The sequence below is a fragment of the Drosophila navojoa genome, chromosome 2, assembly GCF_054131105.1.
Source record: "Drosophila navojoa isolate 15081-1374.11 chromosome 2, UAZ_NAV_1.0, whole genome shotgun sequence".
NCBI lineage: Eukaryota > Metazoa > Arthropoda > Insecta > Diptera > Drosophilidae > Drosophila > Drosophila navojoa.
Genome location: NC_142890.1, coordinates 19,549,344 through 19,563,850, shown reverse-complemented (window position 1 = coordinate 19,563,850; position 14,507 = coordinate 19,549,344). Strand labels below are relative to the sequence as shown.

Genomic DNA, 14,507 nt, shown 5'->3' with positions numbered 1-14,507 from the left:
GAATGGGAATAGAGAAAACACAAATAGAATTTATTACAAATTTGCTGCCGAATAATATAACAGAAAATAAAAATAAACAAATAACAAAACAAGAAAATACTTATAAACTTAAGTGGAATTGTACAAAAGACAAACCGAACAACAAGCAAACATTTGAGGATGGCCCAAGTGTAGTGGGAGAAAGAACGGAAGAGAGCACAAAAAAGCTTGAAAACGAAGAGCATGTCTTTATAATTATCACGAAGAATATAACAACAAAAGCAGCAAAAACACGCGCATGGGAAAAAAAGTAACGAACGCGAAATGTTTGCAGAGGTCGACGCGAGGAAGCAGATGAGAGCGAGAAAAAACATCTGATGCTAAACATATGATTACAAAAGGTAGACACGAGCTAGATTATAGAAGCTTCATTGATGCCTAAAATATAATTAATAAACAGACATATACATATACATACATACATATGTATGTATATATATGTAGCTATGTAAGTTTGACTCTGTGTATGTAAATATGTACATATGCATGTGTATACACATGTTTTGCATGTATGAGCAGAACAAACGGAACAGAACGGAACAAAGGACGCGTGGGATGCACGTGAAACGTTCAATGCTTCGCTCTTTGCTGGGGGCTAAGGTTTAAAGTACAAAACTGGCTACAAGGCGTGACCAAAGCGAATAAAGCACAACAAGAGCAGCTGACTATGACATCATATAATACAAAAGGAAAAAAAAAACAATATGATAAAAATTTTAAATTAACATTTATATAAATTTCAGTTCAAATTATAAACACATAAGACAGACAATTTCAACACTTCGTGAAATAATGTGCAATAATTATAAACAAAAGCTATGCAGAGAAAATAGTTAAGGCAGCCGCGATATCAACAAATTATCGAGAGCAAAAGAAAGGGCAGAGAGTGGCAGGCGCAAACAAAGAGTAAATGAGCCAACGCGCTGTGGGAGCACAGTTATTAACCAAACCCAAGGTCAAAACTGTTTATTTTTTATATTTTGTTTTGAATTTTTAATTTATCGCAGTGTTGCCTTTGTTTTACACGTTCACACACACACACACTCGCACGCGCACAACCAACAAAGAGTTGTAAACAAACTAGGCGCTTGTAAAGAGCTTTAGAGAGCGTGGGCCATTTGTGAACGCGCCTTCTCTCTCTCTCTCTCTCCCTCTCTATCAAAACTGTAGCGTACTCAAAGCTTGTACTGGGAGCAACATATGTTTTCTTACTGTTTGCTTTTGTCGCCATTTTCGTAGTGTGTATGGCGTGTGCGTAGCGTCTGTGTATGTATTCTTGCGTATGTATGTAGTAAATAATCGAAAGCTTTTTGTCGCTTTGGCTGGTAGTGGACGGGTTTTTTGTTGTGTAAATAAAATATAATTTACAACAACAAAATGCCAGTGCTTAGGAAGCTTTTTACATTTCGCCAGAATATATACTAGATGCTTGTCGCACACACTCACATTTCTGCATATACATATACAAAAATGTGAGTATGTATGCAAGCATGTGTATTCCGTGTGTCTGCTGATAATGCATAAAATGAAGATATAAATAAAATATAAGTAGTATAGGTATTCAAGCATCAAATCACTCTATTGACTGACCAACTGACTTTGTTTCGCATGGCACACAATACAAAAATACAAAACAAGAATTAAATCAGAACTCTGGCACGTTGCATAAACGAGGCGAGACACACGCTTTGCATTCAGTTACGTTTGTGTGAGCGAGCGCGCAGGCTATCTGACAAAGCAAAAAAGAATGCACTCAAACACAAAACACTGGCGAATCTACTATTGCACTCTCGCTCTCTTTCCTCGCGTCGCGTCAACCCGCAAAGTTGCATTTGTGTAGATTTCAATCGTTGAACGCGCTCGTAACTTCCGTTTTGCATTATCAATGGGTCACTGACTAGTTCTGCTCGCCCCCTTTGACACACAGATTGTAGTCTACCCCTCTGTCCAATGGCAGCCTTTTAACTGGCAATTTGGATTTGTCAACACTGAACAGCAATAATAACAACAGAAGCGTCGCTGTCGTCATCGCTGTCACATGTTCCCAGTGCATGCAACTTTTTGTATTTATTATATTTTGTTTGCTCTCCTATATTTTCTATTTTCTTTGTTTAGCATTTTCTGCAAGTCATTTGTGCTTAGTTTTCTTGTTTTTCTTGGCGGCATTTTGCATTTCTTTTAATTTTAGGCACACGCAATTTGGGCGACACAAACACACACACACACACAAACAGACACGCACACAGCCAAACAAATTGTTGTTGAGGTAGCCACAGTTACCGTCAAGTGCAAACTTCTTGCTCTTGCTCCTCCACCCCTCTCTGTCTTTGTCTCTCTCACTCTCGTTCTCTATATCCGCCTATTTTTAGTTCGCGCTTTTAGGGCGCCAATTTCAGAGCTATAAATAGAGCCGCATAAGCACAAGGTATGCATGCGTGGGCGTTGTTGTTTTATACACATATATATGTACATAGTTCTCATAATATTATGTTGAGTATGTCTCGAAAACAGAGACCTGAATATAGCTGCAATTGCCTGTCAATTGATGATATAACAGGAGTCCGTCGCATTTTACACATTTTATATACTTTTTCTAACTTATTGGAAAAACAACTGACGCAAATTGTAGGTTGAATAAACGTGGGCGAAAGGACGGCTGAAAGCACGTGGAACCAATGGAATTTACTAATTTAATGCATCAATTTCCTTATTAATTTGCTAAGAAAACGGAATAATAAGCCAAAAGTCTAATCGGAATATCGTTGATCCATATAATCAATCGTTTATCGAGTTGATGTATAATCAGTGGAATATTTACAACAGTCAAGCCGTTAAAAGACCACAACAAAGCATTAGTCAAGCTATCAATAGCTTATCCAATCGATTATCGATTGTAATCGGCATAGCTTAAAGCTTTTCAAGCGATCTATTTATTTTATTAACTGTTAGTATGTCAGTTAACAGCTCTTAACAGCTAAAAGTAAATCGAATTCTATTTCAGAATTTTATCAATTGGTTACACATTGACTTGTTATATTTGTACATATGTACATATGTACATATATCATAATATATATTTATAGACATCTATCACCCTCTCTGTCTAGCATTTTGATCTACCTTGCAATTTGCTAGTTGTCATGCCAACCCATTCCGGCTCCATCTCGATGCCTCCACCAATCAATAGCAATGCCAGCTCAAATATAGAATATGAAAGAAGCACCCTCCTATAGTATATGCATCAAATATACATGTATGTACATATTATATATATACGTACATATGTATATAGATATCAGTATATATTGCTTGCCTGCTGTTTTGCTAATAGATAAATAATTAAAATCAATTTATATTGATTTAGCAACATATTTGTGCACAATGCACAGAAATTAGCACAAATAAGCTGAAATGTTAGGCAAATACACTCCCATACGGCAGCCTATATATGTATGTACCTTTATACGTTGCCAGACCCTAAAAGCAAGTTCCGATAACATCGAATGGAAAAAGACTTTAAAAAATTAAAATCGTGACCGGACTTACGACTTTCCATTTAGCTAAGTCTCAAATGCATTTAGCTGTGTACTAAATCTCTCTATACTCATATATAGTACATTTATATAGATGTATGTATATATACACATTCAATTTAATCGGATACACTGCAGGAACACGTGAGTTTCGTATCAGGAAACAGTTTGACAGAGAGGCGTCTGGTTTCTCTCTTATCATCATCGTACAGCCGCGTGCCAGTGACGATTGCAACTACTGCCTCTCGGCTGATAAGGATTTTGAGAATATAGACATTTCCCATTTGTGGGCAGTTTATAAACATTAACTAAGAGCACTGGAAATGTATACGATACTATATATTTTATTAAATTATATTTGTATGTCCTCGCTAGGAACACATATTTAAGTACTACTGATTTAACAGGCAAAGCTAAAATCAAATAGTAGCAGTCCAACAGTCCAAATTCATCTGTCTAAGAGAGGGAGGAAAGATTAGATACAGTTGGAAGATATCACGGACGATTTGCCATTTTATCTAAAAACTTTACGAGCAGCTCATGGATATCTCTTATCAGCAGCAAACAGCTGCAGAATTGCCAACGCGATAAGTAACTAACGCCCACAGCGAAATGTTCGGAAAAAGGTTTGCAAAAATTTATAAAAAGAAATTACAATGGACCGGAAGTGTCCACTCAACTTCTAATTTCATTAACCATATATCACAAGAAACGCGAAACGATAAAAGAAAACGAAAACAAAAACAAGAAAGAAAGCTCTAGTCGAGACAGCTCGACTACGAGATCCCCTGAACCCTACAAGCAACTGATATTTCAATAATAATTAGCAAACACACACGCACACACACACACACACACACACGCATACAAACAAACAAACGCATATACACACACTCACATATACAGGCGATTGCGCTTGGGTTGCGCTGCAGTGTTGGCAATATAATGACAACTTATTTGTTGAATAATTTAATTTCTAGACGTACGATCGTAATGAAACTTTCAGAACGTAATCATAATGTTAAAATGTATGTGTATACCGAATCACAAGTCTCTAGTATTTGATATACGACTTTTACATAGATGAGGGTGAGGGGGTGGATTTAGGGGTGGGGGGTAAATTTTAACAAAAACCGAAATTGTATAAAATACATCTTTATATACATTTTAAATTTGGAGACTTTAGCTTGAAAGATGTAGGAGATATAATTCTTTAAGTGATCGTCGATAAGGTTTTTTATCGATAAAAAAGTATCGGAATGAGTTATCGTTTTTTAGTGATAAACTCGATATGCGCGTGATATATACGGACATTTTAAAAAAAAGTTGAAGTCTCTAGCTCTTATATCTTCTGAAATCGACGCGTTCATACATACGGACGGACGGACGGACGGACGGACGGACGGACGGACAGACAGACGGACAGGGCCAAATCGACTCAGCTTGTCGCCCCGATCAAGAATATATATACTTTGTGGGGTCTGCCACGCCTCCTTCTGCCTGTTACATACTTTTAACAAAACCATTATACCCTGATTTCCCATTTTCAATGGGTTCAGGGTATAACAAAAGAAACTGAAATCGTGAGCAAAATAAATTCCAAGAATTCTTTTAAAAAGGGTTTCTCAGCTTTTGGTTTTGGATAGAGGGATATGTATGTACATAGATAAACCCAAATAAAAATATAAAACAATTTGTAAGCCATGAGTCAGTAGAATAGCAACGGATCTCACAATATATATAGACCTAGGTACATATATCTGTAGATATATATAGTACACTCTGTATATGGTAGATATTTATACTTTTTACGAAATTTCAAAGAAAAGCAAACAAGTTTGCTTAATGGCCGCATCCGCAGAGGCCACAGTCAGAGGGAAGATCATCAAGCAACAACAAAGAAACTTGAAGGCCGACAAATCATTGACCGTACATAGAATATATACATGAGAATTATTTATATATACTATATATGACAGTTCTACTCTTATATATGTATATATATATAGACATTTGTTTAGCACATTCCATGATGAGCACTTTTAAACTATGTACTTAATACGCTCTCAATCGAAACAACAATCGAGGAATTGAGAAATGATGCAATAAGTGCGACAAATATAATCAGCATTTTAATCGTATCGAAACTGGATTCCGATACAATACAATTCTCGGGGCAAGTCGGGCAAATGGAACTGGGATATACAGCTGTGCGACGTATCGAGTTTATATCGTGACACGATATTATAATTACAAACTAAAATATTATAATTTAATTTAATTTATTTATATTACCTAATTAATTATAATTTATTCACGTGCTCCCATCCCTAATTGTAATTCCTAATTTACATTCAGTATTCAGCTCAAATAGAAATCTTTAAAAATACCAAAACATTGAATATGTAAACAAAAGGTTTCTTACAAACAAGTTAAATAATTTCAATCAAATTTAATTGATCTGACTTTCCTTTCCCACTTCATCTCATCCAACCGCATTCTTAATTTATTTCATTGCACCTCATTTCATGTCATTCCAGCTCATTTCATCTCTAGAGCTTAAGCCCGATTATCTTTATCGTATGTGTTTGAAGGCTAAGTTTTGTTGATAAATTCAACAACCTTTATACGGAACTTTCATAATTCATATTCTGACTTAATAAAGTTGTTTCGAGGATTCATTGTGATATATGCATCAGTATATAGTCAACACTCAACAATCAACCGATTTTTCAAGCAGCTGATCAACCTGCCAACCCGTTCGTACTTGTGCTAATGTTTATTTGTCTTCCGTTTGGCTGCTTTATCAGCAGGCCCTTATCGTGCGCTCAACTGTTGAGTCACTGAATGATAAAAAGCAGCTGAACAACGGCCTATAAGGTATGAAATGTCAGATATGGCAGATATTGCAGTATTCAACAGTCGCTGTTTATTCAATTAAGTCAAGCGGCGGCTCAGACAGCTGGAGACCCCGTCGTATACGTAATAAAGCGGCGCCTAACAACAAATCAGCCCAGAATAGAGAATATCTAATGTGGCTTAAGGTTTGAGGTTTTGGCTTAGCAAGACAAAGACTGTCACACACACACACACACACACATCCAAGCACAAATAGAAACTCAAGCTAAAAACCTGCTGAGAGAAGGGCCGAGAGGGCGGCAGGGTGTAGAGACCGGGGTCTATTAGTATTTGCCCAACATATGGCCGGTTTGTAGGCATTCCAACTCGATATTTGTGTTTCTCAGCAACAGTTTTTTTTGTACAGCCTTGAATTTTCGCGCACTGACACTGAACTCTCTGAACGCGTTGAAATTCGAAATTCAAATTGAAATCAATTTCAAATTTAATTTGCTTTTTATTTTTTTCTTTTCGGGTCGCCTACTTTGTCATACCCATTAATGCAGCATGCAGAAAGCAGGGATGATCTGTGAGGCATGTTAAATATTGATGCAAAATGCAGACGAATCAGCAGATATTAAGGTACTATAGTTCCGACAATTTGATCCTCGATTGATTGCTCTACGAATATGTAAATTTTTTGCACAAATACTAATTCATTCACAAACACTTAAAGGGTATCACGCAGTCGGATACGCTCGCCATATATGTATATTTCATTTTTTGATTTGCCACAAATTTTTGTATTGTATTCGACTTTTGATTATATGCACAAATGGGCGAGCAATATAAACGTAAAATAAAACCGTATTCAAAGTCTTTAGGCAAAGATGCCGATCCAAATATTGCATATAATATATAGTATGTACTATTCGAATAATGGAGAGATTTGAACAGATTTTTGCCGATGTTACTTATACTAATGTGCACTCAAATGAAAATAGATGAAAATCTGTATTTCTTTTCTCGTTTTGTACAGGAAACGCTCGGGTTTTGAGCTCGTTTTTATGGCCCCAACATAAACACAAATGTGAGCTTATTTATGGTTTTATGTGCCTCGCTTTGCTGCAAGGTCTCGCATTACACGATTTCGATTTTAAATCTCAACTAGATGAATTTTCAATGTGTGTGTCTCTGTGTGTGAGTTTCGTGGGATGAGTTGACATTTTAATTGGTTCAGGCATATAAATAACTAATTTTGACAGCTCCAAGAATTTGAGAACGGAAAAGGGAACCAATTTCCCAATTAGAATATAAGCTGAAGATATACAAACTTGGAAGATGTTTAATTCGATTCTCGTTTCATTTTCTTAAGAACTAATCAAATGCAAATATGTTACAAATATACATATAGTTTTAATTCAAAGTTTCTTTCACTATGTTGGGCATTTAAAAATGTTTGTTTTCAATCTAGTCTTGCAGTTCTAGAGCTTTAAGTCTAATTTTAATTATATTTTTCCTGCTCACTTTTTCTATAAAGTTTATAGACTCTTAAGATGTTTTTTATAGCTGCTCCCATTTGACTTTCTATTTTTCACGCTATACTTTACGTTCATAAAAAAAAAAAAAAAAATTAGCTTAAGTCTCTCATTTCTAGCCAGAGTCTTTTGTATAATCTCTTTCAAGTCGTGCAAAGCCTATATAATTAACATTTTTCTGGACTTTGCCTGTTTTCTGTAACATTTTTTTTCTCTCTCTTGTAAATTTAAACACATTTATTTCTTTTGTGGATTATTGGGTCGTTGTCTGGCCATCTACATACATACATATATATTTCCCATATAAATATATATTCTTTTCTTATAAATAATCGCTGGAATACCAACCTTGTAATTTAGCAGCGTTCAGTTATAAAATGATTTACTATATATTTATATACATGTATATATATATATATATAAAGGTATAAACAATTTGCAGTTGAGGCGCGTTGGTAGGTAGTGTTGTAAATCGTCTATAGAGCGATCGGTTTTAACTTCCGCGTTGTGCTGATTTTATATATTTTTAAAGACCACGAATAATACATAAAAATTGTTAAGCAAATTGCTCGCAATGTTTATACAAACATTTTCTTTAACGCATTTTTCTTTCATTAATTAATTCGTATGCGTGCCCATGCATGGGAGCTTGATTTGTTTCATATGTAAATTGTGTATTTCTCTGTTGGTGTTAAACACGCTTTTTTGTTTAAATTTTTTTCTTTTTTATAAATTGGGTCACACATGTGGCGATTAAAACAGAAATATTTTATGTGTATGGGTATAATATTTATAAGAGTAGAACTATGCACACTATAAATTTTTGATAAGTAAAATTATAATATATATTATATATATACACTCGCGGCGAAATCTTATCAGCTTGTCACCAGAAACAAAAACATTAACTCAATGAATTGTTATACTTAGAAGCGAATTCGTTATGCTGGGGTTATTGTTGTTGACGTAAGACTTGAAGTTTAAGAATTGAAATAGTGAAGTTATTGTTGCTTTAGCTTGAACTATTAGACAACACTGTCACTCGATGGCACACGTTGAGGGTTCAATATATATATCTATATACATATATATGTATATATAACGTAAATTTGCTTAATAATTATGGCAAAAATTTACAACAACTTAAAAGCTTTTGTAGGCGCTTTTGTTTGCGTTGCTGTTGTTGCTGTCAATTTTGCGGTGATTTCAACCAAGCAGCTGAGCGCGTTGCGAACAACTGATCAAAGCAAGCGTTGAGCAGTTGGAATAAAGCAAAGAAAAGCTCTCTCACATGTGCGCGAGCGCTCTTTTATGGGCGTGTGTGTGTGTATGAGTGTTTATAGGAGGGAAAGAGAGACAGACGTCGCGTCGTTGTCGACGTTGACGGCAGCGTTAGAATTTTTGTTTTTTGAATTCCAGCACTCTTTATATTTGGCAGGGTTTATTATTTTATTTTTATTTTTGTATGTTTGTTGCTGTATTTATTTATGCAAATTTGTTTAGTGTTGTTGGTCTTTTATGTGATTGAATGTTGAAACTAGTTCGCGCATTGCCCAAGCGAGTTTGTTTAAATAAATGCCAGGCACCCGATTTAATTTAGTTAAGTTTGCATGACCAAAACGCGTTTTGTTGTCGTTTTTTTGAAGACTTGTTTTAATTGCACGCTAATTGAATTATGAACACAACTACTTTTTTAAGAAATTATATTACATTTTTGGTGTTTGTATTTATTTACTTTGATTTTTTGCACGCGCTGCATTGACGCTCGTTGTTCATTCTATCAGCGATTCTGACATGTACGAAACGGCAATAAAAATAATTTTTGTCTGTTTTATTTTGATTATCGCACTCTGCACCGAGTTCTATGTGTGTACGTGTGTGTGTGTATACTGTGTTGCTACACACACGAATGCACACATTAACTGTGTTGTATTCCGTTCCGTGTCCGCGCTCGACAAACGTTCTTGACCGATTGATAAAAACTGAAAGCTCGGCGACAAATACACAACACCAAAAGCTCTCCCCGTCAACGTTTTTGTTTTGATTGTTCAGCTGTGCGAGCGCAGCAGTCGGAAAGAGAGACAGATAGAGAGCGAGAGAGAAACCGACAAAGAGAATTGAGTGTGTGTATGTGTGCGATTATAAGCGCGCATGTCACTCACCCACACAAGTACAAGCAGCAGAACAACATCTCATCGTCTGTTGCTTCTTTCACTTCCACTTTTCCATTCGGTTTCTTAAATGCCGGTGCTGGGGGCGTGCGACAGTGGAGAGTAGTTAAGCACCAAAAGCGACAGCGCAGCTGCTCGGGTACAGTCTGTTGTTTTGGGTTTTTATTTTTGTCGGCTTTGCTTTAGCTGTTTATGTTTTCCCCATTTGATTAATAAATAAATTCATTTATAAAGCTTCCGCTCCCGCTTGTGTTCACTCTCTCTCTCTTTTGCTCTCTTTCCCTTTCTATGCGCAACCACTGCGCTGCCGCTGCCCACCCGTTTTTCTTTTTTTTTTTGACGTCACTTTTGTTGTTTACTTCGGGTTAGGCGGCTTGTTTTCTTTTTCTGCGCATTCGCATTGTTATTATTGTTCTTTTCTTTATTTTTTTTTTTATAATGCAAATTTTTTGTTATGAAATTGTCTGGCGCTTTGATTTGTGTTTTTATTTTCGCAAAAATAAACTAGTTGAACGTTGAAATAACACTATAATATGAAAGCCGTTTTTATTTAGAGAACAAAACAAATGCAAAGCGACGCAAGCGAGAATTGCGCGCGCTCCAAGAACCGCTGCATGCGGCAGCTTTTCGCTGCTGACGTTGCGTTTTTTCTCTCCCTGTCTTCGCTTCATTTACGGTTTGTTTATAGCAACCAGTAAAAACATTAAAATAATAATAATAATAACAAGAGGAATGCGCGCAATAATAACGTTTTTCACTATTTGCTTTACACATACTTATGCATTACATATATGTATGTAAGTATGTACATACATATATACAGACTTATACATATTCATACATACATACATATGTAAGTATGCTCATGTATGAATCAAATATCAGCATTTATTTTTTCCTTTTGCCTTTTGACACAGTTCGCTCATATTAGGGGTTTATAGCATAAAGCTGATGCAATATGCCTTTGACAATGTGAAATCTGATTTGCTATATAATGGTGGACTTACATACATACATATGTATGTATGTATATGTTGTACATATGAACACAAATTTCCCATTCCTTGTTACGTAAAACGAATTTCATCAACAATAGAAACGTCCTATTCCGGCTTATCTACCATATTCTAGAAAGTGATAATATTCATTATCATTGCTGATGAAGTGAAGTCTTATTTACTGGCTGAATCAACCAATTAAAGTGTTTGATCAGTTCAAATTGCATTTCACGCGAATATACAAATCCAATATAAACAGTTTAATCCTGCTCCCGGACGCACTCAGCCATCGAGAATAATTAAGAGTTGTTGACGATTCAATGCCAATCCAATTGAATTATGGAAAAAAATTTATCAAAGAGCTGTTGCTGTAGCAGCGAAAAAGAACAAAATCAACAGCAAAAAATCACGACCATGTCCTTGAATGGTAAATTGCGACACAGGAAAACAAAATCAGCGCGCGAGTGAAGTACATACATACATATACATATGTAAGTATTTGTACATACATACATACATACATATGTATATGCTTCGGAAACGAGGCGACAGGACAACAACAAAAACAACAGAAGCAGGAGCCAGTGAAGCGCTCTTCAGGAACAGTCGCTCCAGTTTCTATTTACGTAGAAAACCAAGGATGCCAGACCACACGCACGCCAACACACCAACACACACATACTCACTCACACGCCCACTTCAAGGATCCACTATGCGGTAAACGATTGTCAAGGACGTGGGCGCCGGTATCCTTCGGTGAGTATTTACCAAAGAGCACCTACGCCGCGACTAACGTTGCGTGGGCGTGGTCGTGTGGGTGTTGGGGCTGACAAGCACCGGTTTATTTATTCTCTGCTTCTATTTTCCTTTCCTTCTTATTTAGCAACCCACTCTTCCTTGACACTTTCACTTTTGCTTCGTGCAGCGCCGTCGTCGTTGTCCTCGGGTTCATGGCAGTCCGAAGCGTCGGGACCTTGAGAAGTAAGTGGGCGTTGCCAGTGTTGCCACCCCGTCAACGCCGACCCTAAAGGTTGGCCGTTCGCCTAACGGCCCCGCTACTTATGTATTCGTTATGTTACCGCGCGCGCGTTCTTTTTAATTAAATGCAAAGCATTTCACAAGCCCCAGCATAAATATGTTTTAATTAACAAAAAGCTATCACGTTCTGTTCAGAGGTCTGGCAACGCCAACGACTGTAAACCATGCGTGTGTATTGACTAATTAGTTTGAGGAAAACTTTACTTCAGTCCAGAAACTAAGTTAACTAAGTTCATATGCGATGACTTCAAATGAAAGGATGTAGCATTTTTAAGAGAGAATTTAGAAAATTTTTAAAAGTTTCCGGGAAAAAACGTAATTTGCCAGCATGTACAAAGAAAAAGTTTTTCTCAAAGTGCCTTCGGGTAATTAGTTAGATACACTGAAAAAGTCTTGGAGTGCTGTAAAATAAGTTTATAAGTCTAAGCAGGTCAAGGTCTTTGCAAGCTTGACCACAAAATATTTAAAATTTTTATAAATAGGTCCATGAATTATGGCAGAATTGTTCAAAACTATTTGTTTGTTATGTGAGAAATAGAAATGGCTCTGAATATTTGCTAGGAACCAGTGAAACGTTAATATATATTATTCAAAATAAACTCATATATAATATATATATTTATTTTAACTAAGAAAAATTTGTATATATATGTATATGGATAGAAATTTTAGTTAATTATTGGCACGCCATTTGTTATGTTTTTATAAAGGGTATTGGAGCAGTCGGTGTGCGCCCCTTGAAATTTTCCAACTTGTTTTTGTTATGAATGTGCAGAAGCACAACAAAAAATACAACCGAATTCTCGCAAAGTTCTCAAGGACATGGGGAGAAAGCGAGTGGGTGTTGCGTTTACCACTTGGGGGGAATTTCGACAAAGCGTGGGTTTTTATTATGCGGGCGCATGTCAGCGATAGCGGGAAACCACCAGTGCGAAAGAGCGAGAGTGAGAGAAAGAGACAGAAACGCAGAGAAGGATAGAGAGAGTGCGACTGTCCAGAGCTTGTTTAAGGATTTCAAATGAAATTTTGCGTCGTAATTTTCAACATGGCAGCAAAACAACAACAACAACAACAAGAAATCTCCACAACAACCCCCAATATGAGGCAGGCGGGGGCTCAACAGCAGCCGGCAAATGTGTACACACTTATATTGTATTATAGAGATATACATGTGTATCTATAGACCGACCCTATACTAAATGTACCCCGCCCGAATGGTGGGGAACGCGCAGACATTGCTGGCGTTGTTGTGACGCGTATCGATTTGTTTATGTTTATTAAATGAAAATTCGCAACAACAAAAAAGGAAACCGAAGGCGAACCGTAGGGCGTAGGGGCACTGCGTGTGGGTGGACTACTCAGAGGACTACTCACAGCACCCAATGACAGTTTTCACTAGTAATACTTCGAGCCACTACATGAAAGAGGTTGCATTTTTCTCAGAAATTTCATTAGGCTGGATAAAATTGTTAAGGGACTTATGTTTCAATTAAAAAGGAAAATGCGTGCCGGGAATATTTAGGAAGCGCAAGGAACTGCACACAGCATTGCTATCAATAAGGAAGTGCTCTATACTTCATTATGATACGCATTCTAATTCGGATTGTAGAAGCCGTTAGACCAGTGCGAGATCAAAGTCCGCGACCGATAAAAACATTTTGAATTCATATTAGACAAAGGCTTACAAAATACTTCTATAAATAAACTAAATTAAATTAGTAAAATTTCGTTAAGCTAAAAATTTATTAAATAATATATGAAAAACGATTTTAAAATGTTTTCAAATAGGGAATCGCATTCGTCTATAATTTAAAGTTTTTTTTATAGAGCTTTCATGAACTGACATGCATTTCGCATGTGATTGAAACCACTCAGCGATTTCCACAAATAAACAATATTTCGATTATATTATTATTTTGCCTATTTCGCTTTTTTGCTGATTCGTGCGCTTAACGTTCATTGGCCTCTTTCAGCAGCGTACAAATTATATATCTCCCATAAAAACAAATACAAAAAAAAAAAAAAAACACAATAACAATTTGAGCAACTAAGCATTTTAACATATAGTATAGACGTATAGGCCAAAACGTAGAGCCATTGACTTTTCCACAGTGCTTAAGTCAAGTTCAGGGCCAATTGAAGCTTCAGACTGTTTTTTCCCTCTCTCTCTCTCTGTTATTGTTTTTGCCTAGGAGCAGTTGCTTTATCGACTTGCTATACAAGCATTAGCTGAGACAGTTATATATATTAGATATATAGTATCGCCAGACGACGTCACAACATATAATTTTAGCTGCTACATAAAGTCCAATTTTAATCATTCAAGGAAATTTTATTATTTTATATAAACGA

The 14,507-nt window shown here is 36.3% G+C and overlaps 1 protein-coding gene across 9 annotated transcripts in view; it reads right to left on the bottom strand.

Annotated features, from left to right (window-relative positions):
- Positions 1 to 14,507, bottom strand: part of REPTOR (repressed by TOR) — a 28,389-nt gene that overhangs the window by 6,249 nt on the left and 7,633 nt on the right. For 2 of the 9 annotated variants that reach the window (XM_089265710.1, XM_089265712.1), the window contains exon 1: positions 8,297 to 10,020. The exons of 5 other annotated variants lie outside the window; for them this stretch is intronic. The gene's annotated coding sequence lies outside the window, so the exon portion shown is untranslated. Of the gene's footprint in view, positions 1 to 8,296; positions 10,021 to 14,507 lie in introns of those variants that run through there. 2 more of the 9 variants (XM_089265711.1, XM_089265714.1) reach the window with 2 other exon arrangements.